The following is a 21,329-nucleotide window of genomic DNA, read 5'->3' on the forward strand; positions in this document are numbered from 1 at the left end:
TGCTCTGAGGGGGTTGCAGTATGGCACCCTGAGAGTCTTTGCTATGGCAGGAGCAGCCTATGCTTCTCAGTCATAGGAGCCAGGCCACATATAGTCCCACATCTAGAAATGTGTCAATGGGGTGGGAGGGGTAAGTGGAATGGTGTTCTCCCCTACTGGGGAGTCTTTGGCATAGTAGGGGCAGCCCTGCACACAACAGCATATATTGGTGAGTGGGGGCAGCAGGGGGAAGAGCAAAGTGGGAACTAAGGGTTAGGCGTCAGGGGTGGCTCCCAGGAAGCCTACACCAAGGGGCTGGTGCTTATTATACCTCTGCTTTTATGTTTTTCAGGATGGCAAAAGAAGTTAAGTTGCTTTTGAGGAGGCAGAATAAGCTCACTTCTTCACAGATTTTAGTGGCTTTTGGCTTCGTTGCTCAAGAGGGGCTTGTACTCATCTTGGCCTGACCCTCATCTTGGCCTGACCTGTGCTCAGCCTAGAACTTGGACAGCAACGGTAGCTGCATACCAGTATCATCCTGATAGAGTAGGCTTGCTTCAAATTATGCCCACCTCTACCAGCCTCCTATGAGGCTACTTAGCATTAGAGGATCCATGAACACATAGCTGTGCTCTAGGCAGACAAGGATTCATAGATTCATAGGTGCTAGGGTTGGAAGAGACCTCAGCAGATCATCGAGTCCGACCCCCTGCCTAGGCAGGAAAGAGTACTGGGGTCAGATGACCCCAGCCAGATGCCTATCCAGCCTTGTCTTAAAGACCCCCAAGGTAGGGGAGAGCACCGCCTCCCTTGGAAGCCCATTCCAAATTTTGGCCACCCTTACTGTGTAGAAGCTTTTCTGGATATCTAGCCTAAATCTGGTCTGTCAGTTTGTGACCATTGTTTCTTGTTACCCCAAGAGGTGCGCTGGTGACCAGAGCATCTCCGATCCCTTGCTGCGTTCTTTGAGTAAATCTGATATCTTTTATTAGACCAACTGAAATAGTTGGAAAAATTCTTCTTTTTAAGCATTCAGGTACAAAGAAGAATTTTTCCAATTATTTGAGTTGGTCTAATAAAAGATATCAGATTTACCCAAAGGACCTGGTATGCCTATGTCCTTAGACCAACATTGCTACAACTTATACCCCTGTAGCTGTGCTCTAGGTTTTCCTCTTCCCTTGATGACACCTCCTATGTCCAGGGTTGTGAGGGTGGATCCATAGGGCTGGATTTGTTCCATACATCTCTATTAAGCAGAATCAAATCCAAACAGAGTACCACCAACTTAATCTTATCCAGATAAATAGACCAATATTCCTACGCTGTCAGAAATCCATAGATACTTTTATTTTGTTTCAGTTGCTATCCCCAGAGCCACTCTGCACTTTGTAGGAGAATGAAACAGTATGTCCTGCTGGGTCTCCTTGTGCCCTTTCTGAGAGTGTCAGAGTCTGAGACCCCAGAGCGTGCACCTGGTTGGCAGTCGTACATGCTGTATTTGAAAACTGTCTGTTCAGTTTTGTTCTTTCTGTCAAATGGTGATAAGCATAAAAGAACATGCCTTGAGCAATCCCCCTCTTTCCAGGATCTGCAGTTTGTATGTCTCATTTTTCTCTTTGGGTAGGGACACAGATATGTTTGGAGCAGTTGCAAAAGGGCCGCAGCTGTTGTGCTCTAATTGTAACCCGCCAACAAGCCGAGAATGACACAAATGTAGTAAAAGCACATCTGTGTTAACACTGCCTCATTGAGTGTTACTACGACTATCATTCTGTCTTCAGGACTCAAATCCTGTCCCTTTTTCTGTCCCACCACAAGAGCTAAATCTGTCCTTGTGGATCTTTCTAAACCTTATTCCTAGCCCCTACCATCTCTCGTGGGGGCTTCCTAGATCTCTTTGACAGGATTCCCTCTTATGTCTTGGATGTCCTCTCTGTCAATCACACCCTCTTCAGCTGTCCCTATCAGGTTGTTCAGTTCCCTTTCCCAGGCTGACATTTCTTACCATGCTCACCCATGTTCTTCTTCCACAGGCGATGGATTGGATCACTTAGAACAGTGATTCTTAGCCATGGTGCCCTGAGGTGCATTGAGATCCTTTGAAGGGTGCCACAAGGTGTTGTGAAATGTTAGCACAGTTAGATATGCAAACATTCACAAGATAAACTCAGAGATTTCAAATAGAAACCCATAGTTGTTGTCTTTCAGAGTTTTTTTACAACAGAAAAAGTGCTCTTTTATTTTTCTGTAGTCAAAAAAGAAAAGAAAGAAAACAAGGAGCTGGCATTTTCCCTGGGGTGCCTCAAATCTAAAAAAGTTGAGAACTACTGTCCTAGAAAGACCTTTTCATCCTCTCATAGTGCTCTGCTTTAGTAATTCTTGTTTGCAGTCTTATTTAGAAAGTAATCTCAGCTGGAGTTTCAAAATTTCTCTGTATTGGCTTCCATTTGAAACCAGTGATAAAGCTCTTGTAGACTTCAGTGGAGAAACTTGAGGCTAATGCTTGAGTGTATTTGAAAATCCTCTTAAGTAACTGAATGCCAGCAGTGGCCAGTTTTTTTGGTGAAATGCTTTGGTTTCAGTTCAACAACATTCTTGGTGGACAAAAAAAATGGCAAAACATTTACAGCAGGTGCTACTGAATAAGGCTACAGTTATCTTCTACTTCTGTACAACTTAATAGGCTACTAGTGTGCATCAGTTATAAGAGTATTGAATATCCCTCTACCTTCTCGTTCCCCTGTCCCAATGACCTTTATTTCAGGCAGTGTCAGGACAGAAGAAACTGAATTGGGTACATTAAATTAAAAACTTCTTTCTAAAACAGGCATCACTTTTGGAGATTATTTGTTGGTTTTCCTGAATGCAAGCTTGATATGTAACTAGAAGAAATCTCTGTTTAAAGCATGAGAACAGCCACATGATTGAGGTTTCTTGTTTTTTGTTTGTTGTTTTTTTTTGCGGTGTGGCCAGAATAAATCAATTGATTCTTCCTTTTACTGAGATCTGTGTTATGGATATGCTGGCAGGATTTAGCCCTTGGGATGAATATTTCATTAAACCAGTGACACTGTTGTGTATATTCTTGTTGGTTTTGTTTTGTTTTGCCCCCCCCTCCTTTAAACTGACCTATAACTGTGTGTGTCTTCATATTAAAAGACAATCTTAGGTGATTCCCAACCCCCTGGCTCTTTCAAACACTGTCTATTGTGTCCCATCTCTTGCCTTTGTTTTCCATACCAGTGCATTCATTTTCATCTCAAATTGCAACAATGAATGAGGTAATAAAGTTATGCACAAGATAGTTCCTTGCTTTTAATAACAAATGTATTTAAACTATCTGATGGTATCCTTGGATCTTCTGTTGCTGTTGTCTATTCTTTTTTTCCCTTCATTCAGTGTAAAAAGTAGATTGACATTACTGGTTCATCATCACCTGTCACCAGAATTACTTCTCCTTACACATACATAGCAAACTATTTACAAAACTTTTATTAGATGGTTTTAATGCATGCAACATATTGAAAAGAAGAAAATACTGGGTAGGATACCTGAGTTTCACATTTGGAAAGCACTGAATCTGAAGAAAATCCTCCATTTTAGTTGTTGCAAACCTTATTTGTATTCTGATTGAAGATATTTTGAGGCTTCCGTTTTGATTTTGCTTGGAGGCTTGGATTTTTTTTTTTTCTGGTGACTTATGCAGAATGACATGTTGTCATCCAAATGATCTTAGATGAAAAGGAAAGTTAATGCAGTATTTTCTCCTACATATATGCACTTTTTCCCAAAAAATCAACCCCCCAAAATTGGGGTGCATGAATTAAGTGGGGAAGTTTATTTTCTGTCCAGGATACAAGCCCTGACTTGACCTTTTCCCTCCTGCACTTCCTTGCTTTGTTCCCTTTGGGAATGCTGCTAAGGAACATTCCCTTATTAAGGAAAGCACCAGGAGTGCAGTTATATACGACCTCATGGTTGGGAGCATAAGGAGATCAAATGCTTGACCCCTGTGATAAGCTGGCTCTGGGTCAAGGCTATCCCAAGTGGCAGTCTGTGAGGTGCCAGCAGGTAGCCTGCGGGCCTGAGCAGCCCTCTCTCCCACAGCCGTGTAGTGGGCGAACCGGCTGCGTGCCATCTGCAGTGCCCGTGCCAGTGGCTCAGCCCCTCACGTCTACTGCTGTGTAGGCTGTGCATCATCCAGGCAGGGGAATCAGGGGGTTACATGCCACTGTCTCTGTCCATGCAGTGGAGCTGGGGAGAGGGGCAATTATCCCAGATACTGACCCCTGCAGCATATGGCTGTCATGGTGTCACCCAGGGGCTGAACGCTAGTGCCATGCATAGCCCCTTGCTGGGGAAGCTGGACAGCCCTGGTCTGGGACATCGGTGCCTTCTTGTCAGAGTCTACCACACTCAAAGGGAAGTGTCTTTGGCAGACACTGGTGCAGTGACAGGCAGTAGCATTCATCAGCAGTTTGTTTGGGCTGAACTCTTGAAAGTATCAAGCAGTGACTTGCATGGTTGCACATTAATGGAGGGTTATGTTTTGCATGTCCTTTCTTCTCTTAACTTTTTTGAAAGAGGGAGTGGATATTGGAACTGCTGACTTCAGATCTGGCATATGCACTGATAGCTCTATTTATGGCAGGTATATTGAATAAATTGTCATCTTCTGGCAGCCTGATGTGAGAAATGACTGTTTAGGTAGGAGAGCAGGTGGCATTTTTTGGACGGTTTGCCTTGAAGTTTCCCTGCTATAACCTTGTTTTACTCAAAGCCATTTTAGAAATCGATTACTGCTATTGCTGTCCTTTGGAAGAACAACCTGTCACATTATAGGGCTTCTGCTACTGCTCACAGCCAGTTGCAAGGTTTGAGGGACAGTCAGTGTGGAAAAGGTTTTGTATTTGTCCTTTAATGACTGTTGGTACCACATAATGAAACTTTCATTTTGCTCTTCAATCTGGACTGAGTGTAATGAGTACTGGGGTCACATGAATTCAATGGGAACATGCACATAAAATTCTTCATTCAACCATCTAACGGGGCGCTTTCAGTCTGTAGAGCCTTATTTTGTGCTTCCTGTGTCCTGGAATTAATTCAGTTCAGTCTCAGGACACGAGGCAGCACAAAGACAGACTCTGTAGACTGAAAGCGCTCTGTTAGATAGTTAATTAGCAGGGCCCAGTTCTGCTACTGTTTAAAAGCAGTGGTATTTTGTTTGCTGAAGAGTTATTATCCCATATCCCTGTATTATATTCTGACAGTCCTCTTTGTGTTTCTTTTTCTTACTTCTTTTTTATTGTTTAAACCAGCCCCTTCTTCCTCTTCACCCCTTCCCCCTCCTCCCCCCCCCCCCCTCCAAAATACATTTTGCCTTGTCTTGGCTACATGAGGAAGCTTGTCTTCCTGTTTTCTCAGGGCGATTTCAGTGTGGGTTAGCAGCAGCAGCCAAGGGCACTGCAAAATTGGGATGCTAAGCTGCCTATAGGGGGAAGTCCAAAACTGAGAATCAGTGGCATTCCTACCTTAGGGGTTCAGTATTTTCCAGTTGCAGTCCTTGGACCGCAGAAACCCAGACTGGAAACCCCCACACAGCACTGCGTTCCTCTACTCTCTCAGTGAGACATCCAAAATGCAATTTCAGTTGCCTGTAGTTTGGAACAGTTGTCTAAATTTTCTTATATGGCTTTTCTGCTGGTAGAGTTAACTCTGATTAATTTGCCACTATGATTTAATTTGCTGCTGTACTGGTTCCCTCCATCACCTCCTCCCCCTCCTCCCCTCCAATTATCTAACAGTGACCAATTACTAGGAAGTGATGTTTTGCCATGTTTTCTATTCCCTTTGAAGTAGTGAATAAATCAGAGTCTACTGTATATATAGCTGAATATGTTTTGAATTGCCATAGCACAGTTTTGGAGGTTTTGTTTGGGGGGACGCGGGTGGGGAAATGTTCTGTCCAGGATGGTTTGTCATGGATACTCATAAAAGCTGTTTGGGATCGGATTAACAAATCCGTCTGTATTAAATTAAGCAAATTCTGTTTTAAGAGCAGCAGTGATTTATCACACATTGATTCTGGGGAGAGTTGAAAATGCAAAGTATGGTAGCTTGTGTGTTTGTGCAGGTGTGGGCATTTGCAGAGTGTTCATTTCCAACAGATGTCTTGGCAAAGGAGAAAAATAGAAGGCGATCTAGAGTCTTTTTAAAGGAGGGAATATCATTGCTGTACCTCTGGCTGAGCTATTGCTTGGTGTGTTCTAAGACAAGGGATTAAATTGTGGCCCCCAGCTTCCCACCCAGCCACTGCTTCCCTCCAATTTGTTCTGGCTGCAGCAGCAGCCAAGTGCTCCAGGCTGCCCCAGGGGGCCAGGGCAGATTGGCGCAGAATAACACTGCCTTCAGTGTGTGTGTGGTGGGGAGGGGAGGGGGTCCCACAGCCCAGGGTGCCTAAGAAGCATGGTGCAGCAGGGAAGGTCATGGCTGAAGATCTAAGGGTGAGTCTGGGTGCATGGTTCACTCGTCATGTGCAGTGGCAGGGCACCCAGGGGCATGGTACAACAGGAGTGTGGGCAGCATGCAGTAGCAGGCGGGGGATGTGGCCTCTGGCTAGCACATGGGCCACACACCTGAGTATGGCCCCTGACTACTTAGAAGTTGGACAGCCCTGTGCTGGGGTGTAGAGGAGTACAAGTGTCTCTGAAATAATAAGCTGGAGTGAGTACTGGTGGGTGCTATAAAAGATAAAGAGTAGATTGAAAGAGACCCATGGTTTTATTCAAAGCCTATTAAAATCAATGGAAAGCTTCCTTTTAGCTTCCATGGGTCTCAGTTAGACCCTATAAGAGAGCAGAAGAGTTAGAGTATAAAATCCCTATGCCGAGTATATAAGGAACTGCATATCTGAGGATCAGAAGAGTGTAAATGCACTGCCCAAAACTTTCCAGTGTGAGTACTTAAAATTAGGCATTTAATTAAGGGTTGTGAATTTGTTGTTATTAGTGCTGAGCACTCAAAGCTCTTCAATGGCATGTACTGATACTTACCACTTCTTTTAAATATCCTGATTTAATTTTTTTAATTAAATCAGCAGTGGTTTAGAATTAGATTTGAAATATCTGCTCCTTCATCCCTTTCCCCAAAGGAAGTTTTTAATTTTTGAAAACCTGGCCCCTTAAATGTATGTCTAGTTGAGCATCCCAAACCTGAGTTATTACTGAAAATGTTTGCATTCATGGCTAACTTTTAAGATTCATGGTTTTTAAATGTCAGTTGTAACTCATGAATATGAAGTACTAAAAAAAAGATGTTTCTCCATGCTTGGCAAAATCTTCCTTGTACATGGAACATTTTAGATATGACTAGGCTAGGCAGTTCTTTGCCTGGATTGCTAATAGAAGAAAATACACAAAACTTAAATTTTACCTTTGTAAAAAAAACAAAAGAAAACAATTGGTTGTATAAATGAAAATGAAATTTCTTGTAACCCTTGTGCCAGGCATTGGGTGGCAGTAAAAGGGCCAGGTTCAAACTTAGGTGTTTATTGACAAATTTCTCAATCTGGCTGAAGCCCACACCCAAAAACACAACTAAAATTTGTGTTCCGAGGGTGCTCTAAAGTGAACAAACTTCCCAACCTGCAAGCAATGTTACACTGAAACAGGGTTTGTTACATGGCGGGGCGGGGGGGAGGCGGGGGCAAACACACTACCTTAATGAAAACCTTGACTGTTAAATGTTAATTGAAACCCAAACCAGTTAACTGCTCCAAGAGTTCCTGGCAAATCAACCAGAGGAGCTATCACCTTGCCCAGTCAGTTGAGAGGGGAGACTCAACTGTGGTTGCTGACCAGGAGCTATTCCATCTAAGACAGGTTTTCCCATATCCTTGGTGTTTGAGTAGACCAGATGAGGAAGATTAGGGAGAGACATTTCTTCTGAGTCAAAGCTGCCTGACTAAGCAGAGGCCTTCTGCTGCAAACCTTACTCTTTTAGGGCTACTTTGCTCTGAGGGTGCTACCATCTATGCCAGCCCAACGTAGCAAGTGCTGGGTCGAGAGGCGTGTACCACAGTTGCTATCACTCTGATGTTGAGGATTGCTACTCTGGCCATCACTGCTGCTCTTCTGATGCCGCCACCACTCTGCCACTGTTAGGGGTCTCCAGCACCTGCTGCTAGTCCTCTTCGGGTTGCCTATGCAACTCATGTTCTTCTAGACCAGGGGTGGACAAAGTGCAGCCCACAAGCCGAATTGGACCTGCAGTGGACTCCATTTCCCTGCTGTCCCTGCCCATGTCCCTGCATCTGGTTTCTATGGTGACGCTGAGGTGCAGTGGTGACTGTGAGGGGCTGGGGTTTCCATGGTGATTGGTCCCAGAAGTACTGGCAGGGCATGCAGCTGGGCAGGGAGCTGCTCCAGGGCTGGTATCTTGAGGAGGTGACAGCCTGGTTTGGAGCAGAGCAGAACTGCAATCCACTGCCTGTGTGCCCTAGGCAGGGGCGTGCAGGCAGTGGATCATGGGTTTAGTACACAGAAAGTAGGCTTTCTCATATCCTCTGTGTTTGAATAGACCGGGTAAAGAGGATTAGGTAGGAATGCTCCCTCTGAGCTGCCTGACTGTAGGTAGGAGCCTTTCACTACAAACTTCCCTTTCTCAGGGCCTTATTCATAGCCTGCTGAAACCAGTGGTAAGGTTTCAGTGGATTTCAGTGGAAGCTGAGTAAACATCAAAGCCTTTTTTCTTTAATAGGATTTTACATGGTGTAATTAGGTCCAAATCTTTACAGTCTGTATGTAGGTAGTACATTGAACAGGCAAACAGCACTCCAAGGTCAGCATGCTAGACAGTGGAGGGGATGTGATGCAGAGGTGAAGAGGGTTGAGGGTTGTTAGCACAGAGCAGTTAAAGAGGAATCCCATGGAATACATCTTTGCAATCTTTGAGTTACTTCAGAAAGATCAGGGGCTAATTTCAACCTCTCTCAAGGCCAGGAGATTTCTGTCTGGGTAATAGGAATTTAAAGGAAGTCAGAAGTAAGAAGATGCAGTTGAGATACAATTCATCATTTGGAGGGATACTTTTATTCAAGCTGTCATTCCATTGATGCTGCTGACACTTCTGTTGGATAAGGTGCTACTTAGTTTAATTCAATAGCAAAGACTCAAATTAGTCTGCAGTTTGCCACTCTAGCTTGCTGTGGATGCCTTGGTGAGGCATCATATTTATTAGGCTTTCCATTAGCCTCTTGTACAGCTATAATCTTTGTCTGACTAGAAGCAGGCTACCTTTCTATTTCCCAACCTGTGTGTGCAGATGGAGAGTAGATGGACACAGGCAGGAAGCGGGCAGAAATTACTGTTTTCTTAAATATAATGTGCTCCAGAATATAATATACATCTTGTTTTCCAAAGGGAGAATGAAGAAAAAAGCACTTTTCCAGACTTATGGCTGCACAGACCAGGGACAGAGCCTAATCTTCAGATGACTCACCCTCTCTTTCCTGTTTAACTAAAGCTGAGACCACAGCTGCTTCTGAAGACTGGTCTCCTTGGGTGTATCTGTGATTTTGAAAAGAATTAAAGAGTTTCCAGTGCTATGAAATAAGTGGAGAGAGACCTGGAGCAGCTAGCAGCAGATAGTAGAATTGCCCTAGGAAAGGTTAACTTGACTAATGGAACATCAAAACCATTTAAAAAGGTGAAAAGATTGTTAATACCTGTGAAGTGAAGAACAATGAGCCACTAAATTAGTTGACTACCTCAGCTGTCTGAATACTAACAACACAGCTGCTGGACTGTGAAACAGGAGTAAAAAACAAGGTGATTCTATCCTGGGCAGAAAATCAGCTTCCACACTTAATACTTGCACCTCAATTTTGGTGGGCAACTTTTTTGGGGAAAAGTGCAGGGTTGTGTGTGAGAAAATATGTTACTTCACTGTGCCTATCAAAACCAAACAAATTCTGACAGCGGCATAATTTGGATTCTGGCCTGTTGCTAGAGCAATACCACTACATGCTGTTCCTTCCTGGGGGTCTCTAACAGAAGCATGGCTGAGCCCAAAGTGCGAGGGTGAAGGAGGAAGGGAGGAAAAAAGAAAGAAAGGGAGGACCTGAAAAGAGTAGTCATAACTCTTTAATTGCTTAATGTTGAGATCTCAGTAACATTCTGTACTGAATCTCAGGAACGACTAGGAAAGGCAAGTGAGGTAGAGGGAGGCAGACAAGTGTCTGGAAAGTCTATTGATATTTATGTGGGTAATTCTTCTCTAACACGCATTGAAAGCTGAGCCCTGAAGGCTGTGCTAAAGACTGTTTCCATAATTGATGGGCCTCATGATTACCAACATTAAAATTGTCCTTAGTCCGAGTAAACTTTAAACAATTTCAGTACCCAAAAAATGTGATTTGGAAGGGGGGAGAGAGTCTAAGGTATGTATGACTGAGCTACAAGAGAGTCAGTGTCTTAAAAAAGCATTGGCTACTGCAACTTAAACGAAACAAAATGAGCCAAATCCCATCTTTAGTAACACCCATGCAACCCAAATAAAGTCTTCACAAACTCCAGTATGACCAAGAAATATGGATTAAGAGCTGAAGTTAAGCAGTCCACGTCCTCTTCTCACTTTAGCAGCTGGGTCTCAGTTGAAAAAGTAGTGCTTGATATGGGTTGCTTTTGTAAGTGGACAACATGATACAGTTATTTTATTGCGTGTCTATCCATTCACTATACTGCAGAAAGCAGTCTATACTGGTCAAACTGAGGAGAAAAGTATTGGGTTTTAAGATGAATGTTCCTTTTACATTTCCAAGGTAGGACCAGCGATCATTAGGTTCAGCAAGATAAATTAATACTATAAATCAGGAGCTGGCAGCCTTATAGAGCGGTGGGGCTGCCACTTCTGACCCAGCCATGGGCTCAGTCCAGTGCTCCCATCCACAGCACCTAGACCACTTGCTGCTACCTCCATCACGTGACACCTATTCCCATCCCCAGTGGCAGTGGGGAAAGCTGAATTTGCAGGTGAGGTGACGGAGGGCATAGAGGCACTGTGTAGGAGATCAGTGGTGTGGCATGGCGTAGCCATCGGGCCAAGCTGCATGCCACTGATCCTCTGTGCTGCTGCAGGCCAGATCCAAGCCCTCTGAACATAGGTTGCTGACCCCCTGAGATAATCCCTCTTGGGATACATTATCCTGACTGTCTTGATTATCAGTGGGCTGTCTTAAATGTCAGTCTTGCCCTACTCCTCCTCTGTATTTTGGAGCTTTTGTTTTTATCTCTGTGTGATGTGTTCAAGGGGAAAAAGGGAGAAACTTCAAAGCAGCAACTACATCTTGTGACAGTTCAAAGACAGTTCTGTCAGAGGATCTAGGCTTTGTCAGTTTGGGTGTCAATGATGCCACAGACTAGGATGGGGAATGGGGGACTAAATCTGGGGAATGGAATCCTTGGCAGGGTCCTGTCGCTGCTGTTTGGATCTGAAGAATGAACCCTAAAGGCAGCTTTCTAGTCTGTTAAAACAATTTGGCCCACTATACATAAGAATTTAAACTTCTATAGCTGGAGACTTCAAGTCAGTACAGTTTTCACCAATGTGACAAGAGAATTGGCATCAGAAGACTTCTAAGGTGTGTGTTTAATAAATCTTTTTCCTTTTATTATTGTGGGTTTCCCTCGCCTATTCCTGGCTGTTGTGGCAGTTGAATGCCTCCAAGGTTTTGTGCACAAACTGCCTTTCCTCATGTTTCAGGGAGAAGCAGATATATTTGCTTTTGTCTTATCTGTAATCCAAGGGTGGATCCAGGAAATGGCAAAGTGGGGATACAGGAGCAGCCACCTGTGCTGCAGTGGTGGCTGCATCCTCACAACCCACCAGTGTGGACAGATCACACCATGGAAACCTCTGGGGACTTGTTTAAAGTCCCCAAAGCAGATAACAGTCCTACCCCCACCCTTCTCCTTCGTACTCAAAGGCACGTCTCCTCCCTTCTCAGTGCTTCTCTGCCTGCCTCTGCTGCTTTCCCCTCTGTCCCAGGGGATAGGGAAGCTTCAAAAGTGCTCCTGCCCATTCTAGCCAGGCTGCACTGGAGCTTGCATTGGTGGGGGTGGGCCCTCCCACCACATTACCCAATCCCTGATAGTTGGCATGGAGAATGGGAACTCATCCCTCTGCCCATTGCTGCTTCTGCTGTCACTGTTCCCAGCTGAACCAAACACCCATGCAGCCTGTGGGCAGCAGAGGCTTTTAAGCTTCCCTTGCCCCTGGGACAGTGGGAAAAGCAGCAGCCACTGGCAGGGAACCACAGAGAGGAAGGGGGTAGGGGAGGTCTTATCTGCTTTGGGGACTTTAAAAAGTCCCCAGAGGCTTCTCTGGCATGATTCAATCCAAATGGAGATTGTGGATATACCACTTCACCCCCTCTGACTCCATCCCTGCTGCTGCTAACTCGAGCTGTATTTTCTTCTCTCTGAGATCATGGGCTGTTTGTGCTGGAAAGCTGTTTTAACTTCTCTCCCAACTATGCATTTGGTTCAGGAAAGATTTCACATTTGTTCATTTCCTGAACTATCACAGCTACGACAGCAGTTTAACCCATTGATTCTCAACCATGGGTGCCATGGCACCATGAGGTGCTACGAGATCCTTTTAAGGGTGCCAGGCAATATTAGCACTGTTAGGTGTGCAAACACATATGCATGATTCATATAATAAGCCTAGAGGTTTAAAATGAGAATCCATAGCAGCAAAAACACTCTGGCCTGTTGTGGATTTTTTTAGTTTTTTGCAACAGAAGAATTGCTTTATTATTTCTCCATAATCAAGAAATAAATAAGTGCTAAGAGCTGGCATTTTGTGGGGATGCCTTGAGTCTAAAAGGGTTGAAAACCATTGGTTTGAGCCCTCTATAAAATGTACGTTCCTAAAAATAAAAATCGGAAGGTATAATTGTCTACCTTTTTATTTTATTTTATTTTATTGTGTGTCTGAGATTCATGTGCATCTGAACAGGAACAATAGAAAATAACACCAGAATTATGTGTCAGGCAGTTTGATGTGCCTTATAAGAGTGCTGTGTTAAAGCTTCTGAGATGGGATTTTTATAAAAGCAGCTATACTGAGTTAAAGGTTCATGGTCTTGAATGGTTAAAGAAACCATAGTTAGAATGGTTAAAGAAAAATAGGGAAGACACAGATAATTCATCAGCTTTCTGACCTTCAATGTTTGTACACTGACCCTCACTTTAGGAATTAATGTAGAGGGAAAATAAATTAATCATCATTTTGACACTGCTCATAATGCAGTGATCTATTCACGGATTGGGTTTCCACTCAGTGGTTGTGTCAGCATATCTTCCTCAATGGACTACATAAGTATAAATGGCTACTCAGCTAAATTCCTCTCCCTCACCCCTACTATTTTAAGGATGATGGCTGCCTTTCTGTGTATTTCACAAAGCTGAGCTCCAAAATGTTTAGGAAGAGTGGGTTTTGTGACTTTTATGTATTCTCTTCATCTCCCTCCCTTTAGGTGTTGATAAAGTGCCGGAAAAGGCCACCTAGACTATTTGAACTCACTGTAAACCAATCTGATCTATGCCTTGTATCCCATCCTGTCCTCAGCTGTAAAACTTGCCAGAAGCATAAAGATTAAGATAATAAATTTTGCTATGATCTAATTCTGATGTCCATAGCTCATTTCTAAGGCAACATAGCGTCTCCTGTAGATGCCCCCTATATGTTATAGTTACAAATTTGCATACAATAAAATTAAATAAAGCCAACTCCTATAGTTTTGTTTTAAATGTGTTACATTCATAACTTTTCCTTATGCGTTAATTCTTCAATATTGAAGTTGATGCAATATTTATTGATCATAGAATCATAGAGAAGTAGGGCTGGAAGGGATCTCCATGGGTCTTCTAGTCCAACCGCCTGTGTGGGGCAGGATCATCCCTATCCAAACCATACTATGCAAACCATAATCTAACCTCTACATAAGACTACTGTTAACTTTGATACAACATAGATCCCTAACCTGTTACAGATAAAGTAGGGGAACCACGGCAGCCAACATTCTGCATTTATGAAATGTTGTCAATATACCCTCGAGAGATCCCAGATAGAGGGCTATCCCCCTGGCTACAGAGAAAGACAACCCCCCCCACAGTCCATACTAATCTGACCATGGAATAAGATTCCTTCCTGATCCAAATATGAATGATTAGTCTGACCCTGAGCAGAAGGGAAAGTCCTTCTAGTCAGGAACTTACCAATTTAAGTCCCAGCAGGATCGGTGGCACACCCCAGTCAGAGTCCTTAGCCTTGGCTGTAACTAACACCCAGTGTCTCTGAGGGAGGCTTAAAAACACCCTGACTCGTGTAGCAGAAAGCGTGGGTGGGGACAACCAGCAAAGCCCCAAAGCATCTGAAATACCCATGGTAACATTTAGGAATAGGTACACCTAGGTCATTCCTGACCAGTGGCTGTCCAACCTCTTCTTGAACATCTCTAGTGATGGAGAGTCCACAGATTCCCTGGGAAGTCTGTTCTACTGCTTCTTCACCGTTAGAAAAGTTAAATTGTTCTGGATATCCAATCTAAACATACTTTGCTACAACTTCAAGTCATTGGTCTGCACCCTCTTCTGAAGCAACAGAGAAAAGAAGCTTTCCTTTTTCTTTATGGCAGCCCTTCAAGTATTTGAAAACTGCAGTCATGTGCCCTCTTAAGCACCTTTTCTGCAAGCTGAACATGCCTATTGCCTTCCAAGCCCTCCGTTGTATTTGTTGCTCATCTCTGGACCCTCTCTAGCTTCTGCATGTCCTTTTTCAAATGTGGAGCCCAAAACTGCACACAGTACTCCAGATGAGGCCTAACCAGTGCTGAATAGAAGGACTATTACCTACTGTGTCTTGTACCTAATACTTATACTGATACATCCCCAAACCACTTTGCCTTTTGTGAAGCTGAATCACACCGCAGATTCATACTGAGTCTGTGGTCAGCCAAGACTCCCAAGTCCTTTTCCACAGTACCACCATCCAGCATCACCCACTTCATATTTGTGTTTTTGATTATTCTTCCCAAGGTGTAGCACCTTGTATTTGTTTGCATTGAACTTCATCCTGTTAGTTCTAGCCCAACTTTTCAATCTGGTGAGATCCTTCTGAATTAACACAAAGTTCTTAAATCTTGCCCCTAGAGAATGTAAATACATGTACTGTACTATAAAGCTAGAGGGAATTCTTTCACATTTTGCATTTATTGTTACGGTCGTCAGGTGAAGTCCTAGATATCTGTATTACATGGTAACATCTTTGGATTAATGAAAAGCTTCATTTTCACAAAACACAATTTAGAGTTCTCATAAACACCGTACTTTATATATCTCTGTACATAGAGTGGAAATACTTGTGCATACCTCTTTTTTTCCTTTTTTCTTTTTGTTCTTTTTTTCCCCCCAGCAGCTTTAAAACAGCCTGTATCCAGGGATGCATCCAGAGGGGATGTAGTGATGCAGCTGTACCCCTCTTTCTGTAGGGATTTTTTAAGTCCTCCAGGCAGGTAAAAATTTCCCCTGTCCTTTCCTCACTCTATGTTCAGAGGCACTTCCTCTCCCTTCTCGTTCCCCATTTTCTCACACCCCTTTCTCTGCCCACTGCTGCTGCTGTCCCTAGTGCCTTGGGAGGTTGGGGGAAGCTCCTGCCTGCTCCAGCTGGGCTGCATGGTGGCTGAGCTGAGCCTGGGACAGCAGCAGGGAGGAAAGGAGACATGCCTCAGAGCAGGGAGGGGAAAGGGGTAATTTTCACCTGCTTAGGGGACTTTAAAAAAGTTCCTGATTGCTGCTCTTCCACCATGCTTTGAAAAATCCTGGATCCACATCTGCCTGTATTCTATAGTTAACATGGTGGGGGACTTTTTTTTTCCTAGAAGCAAGGAATACTTTTTGTACAGAATGATACAGCTACTTACCTGTATATTTTGTGTGTAATTCTGTACAGAGGCTATGCCCACTGCTTACCTTAATTTAATGCTTGCATGAGACCTGGATACTCATTACTGCTTGACAGTTTGACTGGAATTTTGTTCTGTGCTCTTCCTTGAAGGTAATAAATAAAGGGGCCTGATTATTGTATTACTATAGTATTCATTTTAATTGTTTTTCTAACACACTACTTTGTCTGTCATGGTGAAAGAATTACAAAGTAAATTTGTTGTTAGCATTATGGCTTGTCTTCTTGCATCTGAGATTTTTTTTCTGATCCCAGAATACTAAATAATTTTATGCATATTCATTTGTTTTCCTGTCCTGTGGTTACCTCTAATAATTAAGCGATGTTTGGAAAATAAAGGGCCCACAGCTGTGAATTATTTGAGGTATTCATTTGAAAAAACAAACTAAGAAGATATAGATGGCATGGGAAATGACAAAGATAAAATCTGACTGAAAGGATGTAATAAGTTATAAAGAACATTTTAAGCAGTGGCAGACTTTGGAATATTGAAAGGAATGATAATTTTGGAAAGAATAAGGGAGAAAATATCTAGAGCAGCCTGAAGGAGATTGGGGTCTGTACATATCTTAGGATACAGGATTATTTTCAGTCACCTTCAGTAGTGCCCTTGGAGGGAGTGGAGCAAGCTATTTCAGCTTTTCCACAGTGGTACCTGCAGTAGGCTGCTCTACTTGAGCTGTAAAAATAAGGTAGACTAAACGTGTGAAACATCAGCAACTGAATAGGATGTTCAGATGTTTATCAGACCAAATATCTTTCTTTGGAGTACAGCAGACAGCATCTTGGGACAGGACAATACACCAGGAGGGTGATGATCCTTTACAAAGGTTAAAGATTTTTTTTTCCATGTAATTAGCTTTCCTTCAGAAGTTAACCACACCTCCTTCCTGTCTTCCCCCTTGTCATTCAGGCTTATTCTCTGGCAGGCTAGGAAGGAAGGAGAGGTTGCTGTAACGTGTTTTTCAAGATTTGGGAGGAGTGCATGCATTGCAGGATGGAAGAGAAGGGTGTTATATACAGAATTTATCCCTAAAAGATGCATGGGGCCATTCTGAGAGCCAGAACCTGGCCCCATTTTTACAACAGCGACAGTGAATAAATACATGGCTGATTTGCAATCCAACTATTCACCTCATCAGTTAATTTTTCCCCTCTGTGTGTACAACTCACCTTTTAAAACAAAATGAAACAAAACATTTGTAAGTAACAGAGAATACCGTTGTGAGGAATGAACCAGAAATTGGAATGACGTGTGTAAAATAGAATTAAAGTTCTCTTTCACTATAAGGAAATTCTTTTTCATTAAAAAAAAAAAAATCTTCTCTACAGGAGTCATTTATAATATATAGAGAAGTCTGCATTTATCTCCTAAAGAAAGATGTTTTCAAGCCTGTTTTGTATTGGGTGTGTGGTTTCATGTGATTTAGTGGTTGCTATCGTGACTACGCCTGTTTATAAAGAATAATGGAGAACAACTGCACTTAAGTCTGTGAGTGGTATAATGACCTGCATACATATAATCTCTTCACACTCAATACGTATACATAGATTTAACCATCCTAACAATCTACTGCCCAGACTTCGTGGTCTGTAAAGTTTACAGGCAGGTATTTGAAGGGACTTTTTCACCCAAACCTGTTCAAGGATGGACTCGTTCTAAGCCTTATGTTTTTTATCTATGCTAATGTAAATTTCACATACACAACACATAACACAAATATATCAGCTGATGAATGAAGATGGGCATTATTCTTAAAAAGCTGTTGTGGTGTGTTTGCCCCCTCCTTCCCATTCTGAAGGCTCAGACTGTAGTTTGTAAAGAAAAAAAAAAAAGCAAAAATTTTCTCCCTGTTTCTGATGGGGAATCCCTCATGACTGCAATTAACCTCTTTGTTTAAAATTTAATTTAAATGATGGAGGCTACTTCTGTCATTTTCTGCGCTTCATAGATTCACAGGATCTGGTCGTGCAAACACTTATGTAGATGCTTAACTTTACTGCAATTAAGTATGTTAACGTTTTTGCAGTATCAGGGCCATAGATTTTAAGGCCAGACGGACAGCTATTACAAATCTGTAATTTCTCCATGTAATCGGAACTGCTGCATATGACAGGCTGTCGACTTTCACCCAGTGATTTCTATATCAAGCTCGAGCTCAATAATATGTCATTTCACTACACTGTACCACCACTTTTATTTTTAAATGAGGCATCCAGTATATATTTAACCTCAGGAATCTGCTCTAATGGCTTACTTAACCTCCATCTAGCAACTGGAATTTTTTTTTTTTTTTTTGGTGTATTTTGGTGCATCTGTGAACAATCCCTCTTTTGGTCAGGACACACAGATTTTGTTTTAGTCTCATTTTATTAACTTTACACAGCTATGGGTAATATCTGTGAAGTCACAGTACCCTGGAACAGATTAGACCAGGGGATTTAACAGGGTTAGGGATGTGCTGTTTGTTTTGGTTGAAGAGGGTGGAGAGGCCAGTGATAGACTCTCATTTATTTTTAGGAGTAAAGATGTGTGTGTGCGCTGCTTGCATTTCAAAAGGATGGAAAAAAGAGGAGCAGACCAGATAGAGTAGGGATGGGCAAAATGTGACCCGCAGGCAGATGTGGCCCGCCAGGCCATTCTATCCGGCCCATGGGGCCTCCCCAAAATTTAGAAAAAGTTATATTTATCTGCCCCTGGCTGCTTGTCATGTGGCCTTTGATAGCTTGCCAAAACTCAGTAAGTGGCCCTCCATCCGAAATAATTGCCCGCCCCTGAGAGAGAGGTACTTGGATCTCTTAAGTCTATTTTAACAACCCTTGTAGCAGCAGGACATTGGCTGCTGCAGTCCCTTTGCTTTACCTGTGGCAAGTTGGGGTTTTATGTCTTATAGTTGTGTTGGGGTTGACCATGTAGTAGTTTTACTAAGATGCTGGGCAAGTTTCATTTAGTGGGATGCTTTAGATAGGGATGATCTTGCACATGATGAGGGGTTGGACTCAGAAGACTATTGGAGGTCCCTTCAGCCCTACTTTTCTATGATTCTGTTTTTTACAGAAAGGAAGAAGGCAAGAACAAAGTGTTTCCTAGTGAAGAGGCCCTGCAAAGCTAATGACCTTACAGATATCCAGGAAATAAGTGGTTTCAGAGGGGCCACCAAAGAATCAGGAATTTCGAGTGTGAGTTAACAGGTGATTGCAGTATTCATTAATGTATGTCAGGGGTGAGTCTAGGATCCATTAGTTGGGGGGGGGGCTGGGGGAAGCCCACAATTAATTACTGTAATGTGGGAGCGGAATGAAAAGCTTGGGCATGTTCAGAGCAGGAACGTGCTTTGTAGCAGGTGTTCTTGGCACACAGCAGTGTCTCTCCTGGCTCAGTGTCCTGCTGCTGTGCATGGGCAGGATACAGATGCTACAGAGGTCAGACTCCAGAGCCATAATAAGAAGACATGGAGAGATGAGGTAAAGAAACTTTTAGGAATGGGGGAATTTTGAGGAGTGGAAATGGTGACATTATTGTGAAGACCTCTGGCAGGAAATGTTGAGGAAGGGGGAGGTTTCAACAAATGTTTGCAAAGGCTGGCTTTTCAAATCTGAAAGATGTCAGAGTTTCACATGCATTCACAGTAACATTTTTTCTTACTGTCAGATAGTCATAATACAAACATAAAAGTTCCTTTAAATATGCATAAAACAGTCTCTTAGCCAGGGGTTTCAAGTCTCTCCAGTCTGCTTAAAGCATTGTCCATGGTACTTGAAAACTTGCTCCTAGCAACTGTGGTTTGAAGAATGAAATAGCGCGCTCAGTTTCTGCTTAGTTTTCTAGTCAATATCACTTTGAGTCTCTAGTTCAAGGTCTTGGCATGCACTGGCAAGAAAGTACCAGTTTATGTTTGCAATATTGGACCACAGGCAGCTGGAGAACATATATTTGGGGTTTTTTTTTTAAATCATTGGAATGTAATAGAAATACATCTCTGTCCCAAACAGGCAGGAATTTGCAGAATCTCAGACCAAATCTTCCAAGTGGCTAAGTACTCTTACCTCCCATTACTTTGGTAAAAGTCCAAGTTGCTAAAAACATTTTTGATTTCTGGTTGCAAAGCCTAAAATGTGGGCTGTGTGTTACCTCCTGTTACCACGTTAAGTCTGGAATGGCTACTTCTTTGGTGTGCTAGACAAAACAGGATAATGTAATCATTAAAGTGATGCAGGCTGCAGCTGAGCAGGCAGTATAAGCATATGCTTATGTTTAACCATGTACAATTTTCCTACTGAAGTTCAGTTCCAGAAAATGAGTATATGCTATGCTTAGTTGGAACTGCATGTTGTAATGCTCTATAGTGAAATAATTCTTTGAAAAGACTAGTTAGAATAAAACTAGAATCGTGATTTCTGTGACACTTAAGTGAATTTTAATCAATTAGGGATTTTCAGTCATATTGTATTTTTTTTTAATTTCTCCTTTAACAAATGGATATAATACAGCTGTTAATATCCAAAGAGAATGGTGAGCCTAATGATCTGTTTCCTGAAATACTTAAAGGACAAATGCACATCCCTTAAATATAATAGAGGTGAATTAATAAATTTCTTGTATCTGTAATTTACTGAAGTTTATCAATGGGTCTTAAACTCTCCTATTTCACTGATTTAAGGATTTGAGAGATCAGTGAATTGTTAGGAACATTTCCAGACATGGAGACAGTTTACATAGTACCAGTCTGTCAACTGAGGAATTGGGCAGATCTGAAAAAAAATGCAAACAGCAGAAAAACAGAGGCAGCATGATAAAGTACCAAGCACATCCAACATGGAGAGGTTTGGAAAATGAGGAAAGTGGTAAACAACAGCCTCTGTCATCTGAGATGATGCTGACAAATAAGGAAACAGCAAGCAGGTACAAGCAGCCAATTATAAGAAGGCAGGAAATGATAGCCAAGCCCACTACAAACAAGAATATTTAACTGCTGAATTGCAGGGTCTGTCTGAGTTTTCCACAGTCACTTCTCCTCATTTGTGAAAAGTCACTTAGTGCATTATTGCATTAATCATTTTCCTTTCTTATTATTCCTCGTCATCTAGGTATCTGTGTGTAAGGAAAGGCTTTCCCTCCTCCTGGTTCCACTGAGTTCTTCTGAGCAATAAAAATTTCCACTTGGAAACTGGACCAAGTATCTGCTTAGCTCAGGATAGCATAAGCATATTTGGGGTGTAATTACCTGTCTTTTTTTTGGGTTCTCATGTTGTGTGTAGTTTGTAAATCAAACTGATGGGTACCTGCTACCATGTCCGTTTTTTTTTCAAAATCTTGAAAT

At 42.5% G+C, this 21,329-nt stretch overlaps 1 protein-coding gene across 3 annotated transcripts in view; it reads left to right on the plus strand.

Annotated features, from left to right (window-relative positions):
• The window catches only part of PKIB (cAMP-dependent protein kinase inhibitor beta), a 95,587-nt gene that overhangs the window by 29,718 nt on the left and 44,540 nt on the right, over positions 1 to 21,329 (plus strand). Inside the window, exon 2 of one of the 3 annotated variants that reach the window (XM_059733405.1) lies at positions 19,067 to 19,200. The exons of 1 other annotated variant lie outside the window; for it this stretch is intronic. The gene's annotated coding sequence lies outside the window, so the exon portion shown is untranslated. The remainder of the gene's footprint in view (positions 1 to 19,066; positions 19,201 to 21,329) is intronic. One more of the 3 variants, XM_059733406.1, reaches the window with a different exon arrangement.

Source organism: Alligator mississippiensis, chromosome 1 (assembly GCF_030867095.1).
Source record: "Alligator mississippiensis isolate rAllMis1 chromosome 1, rAllMis1, whole genome shotgun sequence".
Taxonomy (NCBI): Eukaryota; Metazoa; Chordata; order Crocodylia; family Alligatoridae; genus Alligator; species Alligator mississippiensis.